Source organism: Schistocerca serialis, chromosome 4, assembly GCF_023864345.2.
Source record: "Schistocerca serialis cubense isolate TAMUIC-IGC-003099 chromosome 4, iqSchSeri2.2, whole genome shotgun sequence".
In the NCBI taxonomy this organism is placed as follows: domain Eukaryota; kingdom Metazoa; phylum Arthropoda; class Insecta; order Orthoptera; family Acrididae; genus Schistocerca; species Schistocerca serialis.
Window position 1 is genome coordinate 417,185,516 of NC_064641.1, and position 10,025 is coordinate 417,195,540.

General features: G+C 54.3%; 1 long non-coding RNA gene and 2 pseudogenes across 1 annotated transcript in view; 2 read left to right on the forward strand and 1 right to left on the reverse strand.

Moving 5' to 3' along the window:
* The window catches only part of LOC126474987 (uncharacterized), a 234,542-nt gene that overhangs the window by 88,922 nt on the left and 135,595 nt on the right, over positions 1-10,025 (reverse strand). The window lies entirely within an intron of this gene.
* LOC126476495 (5.8S ribosomal RNA) lies at positions 5,222-5,377 on the forward strand (annotated as a pseudogene).
* Positions 5,566-10,025, forward strand: part of LOC126475645 (large subunit ribosomal RNA) — a 7,202-nt pseudogene continuing 2,742 nt past the window's right edge.

The window sequence follows — 10,025 nt, forward strand, 5'->3', positions numbered from 1 at the left end:
CACCTACACCGGAGGGGGGGGGGGGACATGGCACAAACATTGATGTTACCTTGGTAACACCAAATCTTGCAACAAAATTGTTGAACTGGACAGTGTGGAATCAGATCACTACCAGCGACCACAACATGATAACATTCATCATAGGAGACAGCGAGTGCCACTGGAACATGGGGTGGGAGACGCAGTTCAACTACAACAAAACTGACTGGGACCGCCTGGCGAGGGAGTGTGACATTCCTGCATTGCTGGAGGGTGATGTCAACGTGGAAGAATATACCAAAGATCTTACCAATGCGATAATTAGGGCAGTAAAGGCAGCTGTACCAACCAGGAGGAGGGCCATTGAGTCCTCCCCTTCACCATGGTCAGCCGAACTGGGACAAATGCGCCAGGCAGTACGGAGGGCGAGGAGGTATTACCAGCGGTGTGTCATCTGGTATGAAAAGCAGCACTCGCAGCAGATATACAGAGAGGCCAAAGAACAGTTCCAACAGGAACTCAAGGCTGTCAGAATGAGAAGCTGGGAGAAATATGTGCAAAGCCAATTGACTACAGACCCCTGGGGACTTCCCTACAAAATAGTCAGAGAAAAAATAAAATCACCCATGGTGTTATCTATCGTCAGGGACGGGGACCAGATGACAGAGACCTGGCAGGAAGCTGCAGAGGCCCTACTCCATGCCCTGTTACCTGACGATAGAGAGGTAGATGATTTGGAAGAACAGCAAAGAATAAGACGAGAGAACCAGCGGATCTATGAAAACAATCGGGTGGTCTACCCCTTCTCCGAAGAAGAGGTAAGCTCTCAAATAAAAGGACTCAAAAAAGGCAAGACTCCCGGCCCAGACGGCATTATTGCGGAGGTGATACTACACCTCGCCCCCCAGCTGGTAGCACCTCTCACTCAGCTATACAACGAATGTCTACGACTTCAGACATTCCCCTCAACATGAAAAAAGGCGAATGTTGTCATAATTAAAAAAGGTCCAGACAAAGACCCCAAAGAAGCCAAGTCATACAGACCTATATGTCTACTGGACTTGTTGGGAAAGCTCTTTGGGAGGTTGCTGGCAGATAGGCTGGCTGCACACCGGGTTCTGTGCGGGATGAGTGACAGACAGTTCGGTTTTCGGACGTGATGGTCCGTGTCTGACACAATCGGCCTGGCCGCGGATGTCTGTGACCCAGCCCCGCACAAGTAGATAGTTGGCATCATGGTGGACATCAGTGGCGCCTTTGACAACCTGTGGAGGCCTTCACTCTTCTCCTGCTTGCGGGAGAAAGAATGCCCAGGGCCGCTATATGGCTGTCTGAGGAGCTATTGTGAAGACAGGGAGGTCTGGCTATCGGCCCCCAGTGGAAAAGTCAGTAAGAAAATCACCAAGGGGTGTCCTCAGGGATCCGTCCTGGGGCCACTCTTTTGGGACATAAATATGGAACCACTCTTAGAAGAACTAAAGAGTAGTGAAGATGTGCTAGAGGTCATAGCCTACGCAGATGACCTCTTCCTGCTGGTCGGCGGCCATAGCCGCGAAGAATTGGAGCCAAAGGTAGAAAGAGCCATCACAATACCGATCACATGGTGTCATAAAACAAAGATGTCAATAGCACCTAACAAGTCAACCTACTTGCTGCTCAAGGGTCAACTCATAAGAAACCTTACTGTCAGAATAAATGGCCTACCGATCCTCAGGCGCAGAGAAGCTCGGTACCTTGGTGTCATCATCGACGAGAGGTGGAACTACGCATCGCATATAGACACAGTAACACAACGGTCACTCACAGTACTACACAACCTAATTGGAATAGGGCACAAAAGATTTCACCTCCCACCTGATCTTATTAAACTGTATCACAATAGCATCCTCACATCCATAGTAGGCTACGGATCAGTGGTCTGGGCACACCGGCTCACGAGGGTCATGCCTGCTGTGGCCGTAAGAAGAGTGCAGCGAAATATGCTCCTACGGTCAGTGGGCGCATACAGAACAACTCCAGGAGGGGCACTTTCAGTACTGATGGGGCTATGTCCATTGGACATAAAAATTAGGGAACAGGCCACCTGGTACTGGGTCAAGAAAAATAGAAGGGAGAAGATAGAAGAAATTATGGGGGTATATGTAGGAGATAAACCAAGCATCAAAAGAAGGGGAATGGAATTGTGGCAGGAACTCTGGGAATAGTGATGAAACTGGCCGAAGAACGCATGAGCTGTTTCCAAGCATAAAGGAACGCCTTGAACTTACCTACATCAAACCATCAAGGGGATTGCTGCACTTTCTTACCGGGCACGGACCCTACCCGACATATCTCTGTTGGTTCGGGAAAAGGGCGGCATCAGCGTGTGACTGTGGAGCAGTGCAGGGCACTCCAGACCATGTGGTGTATGAGTGTCCCCTCTTCGACGATGTTGCACACCAACTTAGGGAACAACTGACGAACAACGACACGTACCACCTGCTCAGGCATGAAAACACCTTCGACATTCTGAATCAATTAACCAATGAAATATCAAGTAAATTCCTCAAAGAATATCTACATAACAATCATTAATTAAACATCAGATTTGTCGCGTACGCCCCCCTGTTCCGCCGGGACGTGGAACAGGCCACTCCCTTCACGGCTGGAATCCGCCAGGTCTTCGGAATAGGTTGGGGGGCAGTACATTACTACAGGATATGACAAGCACCGATCATGACATTAGATTAAGGTTAGTTATAAGATAGGATAAGAGAAATAGTATAAAACTGCAGCGACCAAGTTACCGGCCATCCCAGTGCCAGAGGGCACTCCCACTGGGATTAGCTCAATGGGAATGGCCAAAAATTAGGTTTGTATTGACTCTGGCACACATGTAACGCTGCAGGAAGGGTAGTTATAATAAGTAATCATCTGAAAGTAGCAACTTAACAATAGAAGCCAAAATTAAAGTAACACTAAAAAAATTATAACATAGTACAGCATAGTAGCAGAACACTCCCATAATGGTGATGGATAATTGTAAATCCTGTAGTGTTAAACATAATAATAGCTGCAGATAGAAACTTAGAAATAGAAAATAACAGGACCTACTAATGTATTCAGGTAGTAGGTTATATTGTATCACAATAATGATGGAATAAAGAAATTTTTTTTAAAAAAAAAAAAAAAACAGTCCCGACCAGAGATGGAAGGGACGCTTTTATTAGATCAAAACCAATCGGTCGGCTCGTCCGGTCCGTTTGCCTTGGTGACTCTGAACAACTTTGGGCTGATCGCATGGTCCTCGTACCGGCGACGCATCTTTCAAATGTCTGCCTTATCAACTGTCGATGGTAGGTTCTGCGCCTACCATGGTTGTAACGGGTAACGGGGAATCAGGGTTCGATTCCAGAGAGGGAGCCTGAGAAACGGCTACCACATCCAAGGAAGACAGTAGGCGCGCAAATTACCCACTCCCGGCACGGGGAGGTAGTGACGAAAAATTACGATACGGGACTCATCCGAGGCCCCGTAATCGGAATGAGTACACTTTAAATCCTTTAACGAGTATCTATTGGAGGGCAAGTCTGGTGCCAGCAGCCGCGGTAATTCCAGCTCCAATAGCATATATTAAAGTTGTTGCGGTTAAAAAGCTCGTAGTTGGATTTGTGTCCCACGCTGTTGGTTCACCGCCCGTCAGTGTTTAACTGGCATGTATCGTGTGACGTCCTGCCGGTGGGGCGAGCCAAAGGCATGCGACTGCCTCGTGCGTGCTCGTGCGTCCCGAGGCGGACCCCGTTGATATCCTACCAGGGTGCTCTTTATTGAGTGTCTTGGTGGGCTGACACGTTTACTTTGAACAAATTAGAGTGCTTAAAGCAGGCAAGCCCGCCTGAATACTGTGTGCATGGAATAATGGAATAGGACCTCGGTTCTATTTTGTTGGTTTTCGGAACCCGAAAAGGGACAGGCGGGGGCATTCGTATTGCGACGTTACAGGTGAAATTCTTGGATCGTCGCAAGACGAACAGAAGCGAAAGCATTTGCCAAGTATGTTTTCATTAATCAAGAACGAAAGTTAGAGGTTCGAAGGCGATCAGATACCGCCCTAGTTCTAACCATAAACGATGCCAGCCAGCAATCCGCCGCAGTTCCTCTGATGACTCGGCGGGCAGCCTCCGGGAAACCAAAGCTTTTGGGTTCCGGGGGAAGTATGGTTGCAAAGCTAAAACTTAAAGGAATTGACGGAAGGGCACCACCAGGAGTGGAGCCTGCGGCTTAATTTGACTCAACACAGGAAACCTCACCAGGCCCGGACACCGGAAGGATTGACAGATTGATAGCTCTTTCTTGATTCGGTGGGTGGTGGTGCATGGCCGTTCTTAGTTGGTGGAGCGATTTGTCTGGTTAATTCCGATAACGAACGAGACTCTAGCCTGCTAACTAGTCGCGTGACATCCTTCGTGCTGTCGGCGATTACTTTTCTTCTTAGAGGGACAGGCGGCTTCTAGCCGCACGAGATTGAGCAATAACAGGTCTGTGATGCCCTTATATGTTCTGGGCCGCACGCGCGCTACACTGAAGGAATCAGCGTGTCTTCCCAGGCCGAAAGGTCGGGGTAACCCGCTGAACCTCCTTCGTGCTAGGGATTGGGGCTTGCAATTGTTCCCCATGAACGAGGAATTCCCAGTAAGTGCGAGTCATAAGCTCGCGTTTATTACGTCCCTGCCCTTTGTACACACCGACCGTCGCTACTACCGATTGAATGATTTAGTGAGGTTTTCGGACTGGTACGCGGCATTGACTCTTTCGTTGCCGATGCTACCGGAAAGATGACCAAACTTGATCATTTAGAGGAAGTAAAAGTCGTAACAAGGTTTCCGTATGTGAACCTGCGGAAGGATCATTTCCGACTAGACTGCATGTCTTTCGATGTGCGTGTCGCGTCGCGCAACACGCTACCTGTACGGCTCGCAGTAGCTGTGCGCCGCGTGCGGAACCACGCGTGCTTCTCAGAACTAACGGAAATGTTGTGTGGTACGAGCGCTGAAGCTCTGGAGCGGCTGGCCTGCGGCACCTGGCGCCTCGCGCCGGTTTTGAATGACTTTCGCCCGAGTGCCTGTCCGCTCCGGTGGGTAGCCGTACTACGCCCATCGGCCTTGAGGCCGTTGGACACAGAACGCTGGAACAGGGGCCGTCAAACGCCTCAGTCCCGCCTATGCAACTCTTTCGAAAGAGACAGTGGAAAGTAAGAAAAGATCACCCAGTGCGGTGGATCACTCGGCTGGTGGGTCGATGAAGAAACGCAGCAAACTGCGCGTCGACATGTGAACTGCAGGACACATGAACATCGACGTTTCGAACGCACATTGCGGTCCATGGATTCCGTTCCCGGGCCACGTCTGGCTGAGGGTCGGCTACGTATACTGAAGCGCGCGGCGTTTGCCCCGCTACGGAGACATGGGAGTGTCGTGGCCGCCTGTGAGGCCGGCCGCGTCCCCTTAAACGTGCGATGCGCGCCCGTCGCCTGGCGGTTCGCATACCGGTACTTTCTCGGTAGAGTGCACAGCCGGCTGGCGGTGTGGCGTGCGACACCTCGTACAACGACCTCAGAGCAGGCGAGACTACCCGCTGAATTTAAGCATATTACTAAGCGGAGGAAAAGAAACTAACAAGGATTCCCCCAGTAGCGGCGAGCGAACAGTGAAGAGTCCAGCACCGAACCCCACAGGCTGCCAGTCGTCGCGGCATGTGGTGTTTGGGAGGGTGCACTACCCCGACGCCTCGCGCCGAGCCCAAATCAAACTTGAATGAGGCCACGGCCCGTAGAGGGTGCCAGGCCCATAGCGGCCGGTGCGAGCGTCGGCGGGACCTCTCCTTCGAGTCGGGTTGCTTGAGAGTGCAGCTCCAAGTGGGTGGTAAACTGCATCTGAGACTAAATATGACCACAAGACCGATAGCGAACAAGTACCGTGAGGGAAAGTTGAAAAGAACATTGAACAGAGAGTTCAAAAGTATGTGAAACCATTCTGGGGTAAACGTGAGAAGTCCGAAATGTCGAACAGGTGAGATTCACGCCCATCCGGCCACTGGCCTCCGCCCTCGGCAGATGGGGCCGGCCGCCAGCGCGGAGCAATCCGCGGCGGGGTCGTGTCCGGTTGCCTTTCCACTCGCCGCGGGGTGGGGCCGTTCCGGTGTGCGGTGGGCCGCACTTCTCCCCTAGTAGGACGTCGCGACCCGCTGGGTACCGGTCTAAAGTCTGGGTGCGCAACCTGTCCTTTCCTCGGGCCTCGGTTCGCGTCTGTTGGGCAGAACCCCGGTGTCCTGGCTGGCTGCCCGGCGGTATATCTGGAAAAGTCGATTAGCCCCTTTGGGCGCTCGGGCTCCCGGCAAGCGCGCGCGGTTCTTCCCGGATGACGGACCTACCTGGCCCGGCCCCGGACCAGGGCCGCTGTTGACTCGGGATGCTCTCGGGCGGAATAATAGCTCCCGTCAGCGGCGCTTCAGCTTTGGACAATTTCACGACCCGTCTTGAAACACGGACCAAGGAGTCTAACAGGTTCGTGAGTTATTGGGCTGTACGAAACATCAAGTTGTAATGAAAGTGAAGGTCTCGCCTTGCGCGGGCCGAGGGAGGATGGGGCTTCCCCGCCCTTCACGAAGCGGTGGCCTCCGCACTCCCAGGGCGTCTCGTCCTCATTGCGAGGTGAGGCGCACCTAGAGCGTACACGTTGGGACCCGAAAGATGGTGAACTATGCCTGGCCAGGACGAAGTCAGGGGAAACCCTGATGGAGGTCCGTAGCGATTCTGACGTGCAAATCGATCCTCAGAGCTGGGTATAGGGGCGAAAGACTAATCGAACCCTCCGAACCTTCGATCAGGATAGCTGGTGCTCGTACAAGTCTCATCCGGTAAAGCGAATGATTAGAGGCCTTGGGGCCGAAACGACCTCAACCTATTCTCAAACTTTAAATGGGTGAGATCTCCGGCTTGCTTGATATGCTGAAGCTGCGAACAAACGACTCGGATCGGAGTGCCAAGTGGGCCACTTTTCGTAAGCAGAACTGGCGCTGTGGGATGAACCAAACGCCGAGTTAAGGCTCCCGAATCGACGCTCATGGGAAACCATGAAAGGCGTTGGTTGCTTAAGACAGCAGGGCGGTGGCCATGGAAGTCGGAATCCGCTTAGGAGTGTGTAACAACTCACCTGCCAAAGCAACTAGCCCTGAAAATGGATGGCGCTGAAGCGTCGTGCCTATACTCGGCCGACGGTCTGGCAGTCATGGCCGGTCCTTGCGGCCGGCCGCGAAGCCCTGACAAGTAGGAGGGTCGCGGCCGTGGGCGCAGAAGGGTCTGGGCGTGAGCCTGCCTGGAGCCGCCGTCGGTGCAGATCTTGGTGGTAGTAGCAAATACTCCAGCGAGGCCCTGGAGGGCTGACACGGAGAAGGGTTTCGTGTGAACAGCCGTTGCACACGAGTCAGTCGATCCTAAGACCTAGGAGAAATCCGATGTTGATGGGGGCCGTCATAGCATGATGCACTTTGTGCTGGCCCCCGTTGGGCGAAAGGGAATCCGGTTCCTTTTCCGGAACCCGGCAGCGGAGCCGATACAAGTCGGGCCCCTCTTTTAGAGATGCTCGTCGGGGTAACCCAAAAGGACCCAGAGACGCCGTCGGGAGATCGGGGAAGAGTTTTCTTTTCTGCATGAGCGTTCGATTTCCCTGGAATCCTCTAGCAGGGAGATAGGGTTTGGAACGCGAAGAGCACTGCAGTTGCGGCGGTGTCCCGATCTTCCCCTCGGACCTTGAAAATCCGGGAGAGGGCCACGTGGAGGTGTCGCGCCGGTTCGTACCCATATCCGCAGCAGGTCTCCAAGGTGAAGAGCCTCTAGTCGATAGAATAATGTAGGTAAGGGAAGTTGGCATATTGGATCCGTAACTTCGGGATAAGGATTGGCTCTGAGGATCGGGGCATGTCGGGCTTGGTCGGGAAGTGGGTCAGCGCTAACGTGCCGGGCCTGGGCGAGGTGAGTGCCGGAGGGGTGCCGGTAAGTGCGGGCGTTTAGCGCGGGCGTGGTCTGCTCTCGCCGTTGGTCGGTCTCATGCTGGCCGGCGGTGCAGGATGCGCCCCTGCGCGGCGTTCGCGCCCCGGTGCTTCAACCTGCGTGCAGGATCCGAGCTCGGTCCTGTGCCTTGTCCTCCCACAGATCTTCCTTGCTGCGAGACCGCGTCCGCCTTAGCATGCTCCTCCGGGGGCGCGCGGGTGCGCGGATTCTCTTCGGCCGCCATTCAACGATCTACTCAGAACTGGCACGGACTGGGGGAATCCGACTATCTAATTAAAACAAAGCATTGCGATGGCCTTAGCGAGTGTTGACGCAATGTGATTTCTGCCCAGTGCTCTGAATATCAACGTGAAGAAATTCAAGCAAGCGCAGGTAAACGTCGGGAGAAACTATGACTCTCTTAAGGTGGCCAAGTGGCGGCGGTGTGGCTGCATCCGGACTCGGCTTTCTGAAGCGCGGTCTTGATGGGGTCGTGCTGCTGCTGCGAGGTACCTTCCTTGGGTTGTAGATACAGGGAGAGTGATGCCAATACATGGGCCTAGCCCTCTTAGCCTCTCCTCTCCTGCGGTCTTCTCCCCTTCACGTGGGCCCGCTTATTTTCGCAGACTATAAGACCGCACCAGGGGCTTTGGGGGTCACCAGCCCCCCCTCGCATTATCTCTTTCAAGTTGGGGGCAGCATTAAAGTGATTACAAGTGGTGGCCCTTCCGCTGAAGGTGCCACCCCAGCTTCCCCAGCACCTATCCGGCCAACCGGCCGTGACGAAGATCTGATAGCTTGTGTAGCCTCTTTTGCCTGCAGTGAGTGCCACCGCACATTTACCACCAAAAACGGTCTCGGGGTCCACCGGCGCCGCCAACACCTAGCGGCCGCCAACGCGGAGATCATCACGGAGAGACATCGCGCGAAGTGGACTGAAGAAGAAGTCCTATCGCTCACCAAAGCAGAGGCGGAACTGTTCCTTGAGAGGGACGCACGGTGTCTTTGGGGGCAGGTCACATACGAGGAGGTCGCTGCTGCCTTGCCGCCCAGGGGATCAGCAGCCGGGCCGGACGGCCTTACTCGAGCGGAGCTGCGGCGCCTACCGCACGAAGTCCTGGTGAAAGTCATGAACCTCTTCCTCCTGGCCCGCGCCCTTCCTGAGCGTCTGCTTCGCGCGCGAACGTCACTTCTGCCCAAAACGGCTGCACCAACATCCCCCGCTGACTTTCGCCCCATTACCGTCTGCTCGGTCCTGGCGCGGACCTTTCACAAGGTTCTCACGTCACGCCTGATGCGTGCGTGTGCTGTGGACGAACGCCAGCGGGCATTCATCCCCCGGGATGGGATGTTGGCAAACACTTTCATCTTAGACACTACTCTCACCGACGCAGTTCGCTCCTGCCGCTCTGCCTTTGTGGCATCGATCGACAAATCTAAAGCATTCGACCCGGTGGACGATGCTGCCCTTCCCCCCGTGCTGAGGGCGCATGGCCTGCGGGATTGCTTTATCGAGTACGTCGAGAGGTGCTACGAGGGCAGCGCGACGGTGATAGCGGGCGGCGCCGGCGTGGGAGTGTCTGTGCAGCCGTCAAGGGGCGTACGTCAGGGCGATCCCCTCTCCCCCCTCCTCTTCAATTTTGCGGTGGACTATGTCTTGAGTCAACTTCCCTCCCACATCGGAGCTCGGATCTTTGGTCGCAGAGTCAACGCTGCGGCCTTTGCAGGTGACGTCTTGCTGTTTGCATCGACCGCGAGGGGCTTGCAGTCCCTCATCGACGCAGCCGTCGCAGCCCTCGCACACCTGGGGCTGCAGATCAACTCCCGGAAGTGTTTCACCCTCGCCTTGGTCGCGTCTGGACGTGACAAGAAGGTGAAGGTAGACGCAGACGTTACCTTCAAGGCAGGCAACACCACCGTGCCTGCCCTGCGTGTGGGTGAAACCTTCTGGTACCTGGGGCTGCAATTCTCCACCGCCAGTCGCTGCGTCTTCAATCCCCGACGTCACCTGGGGGAGCAG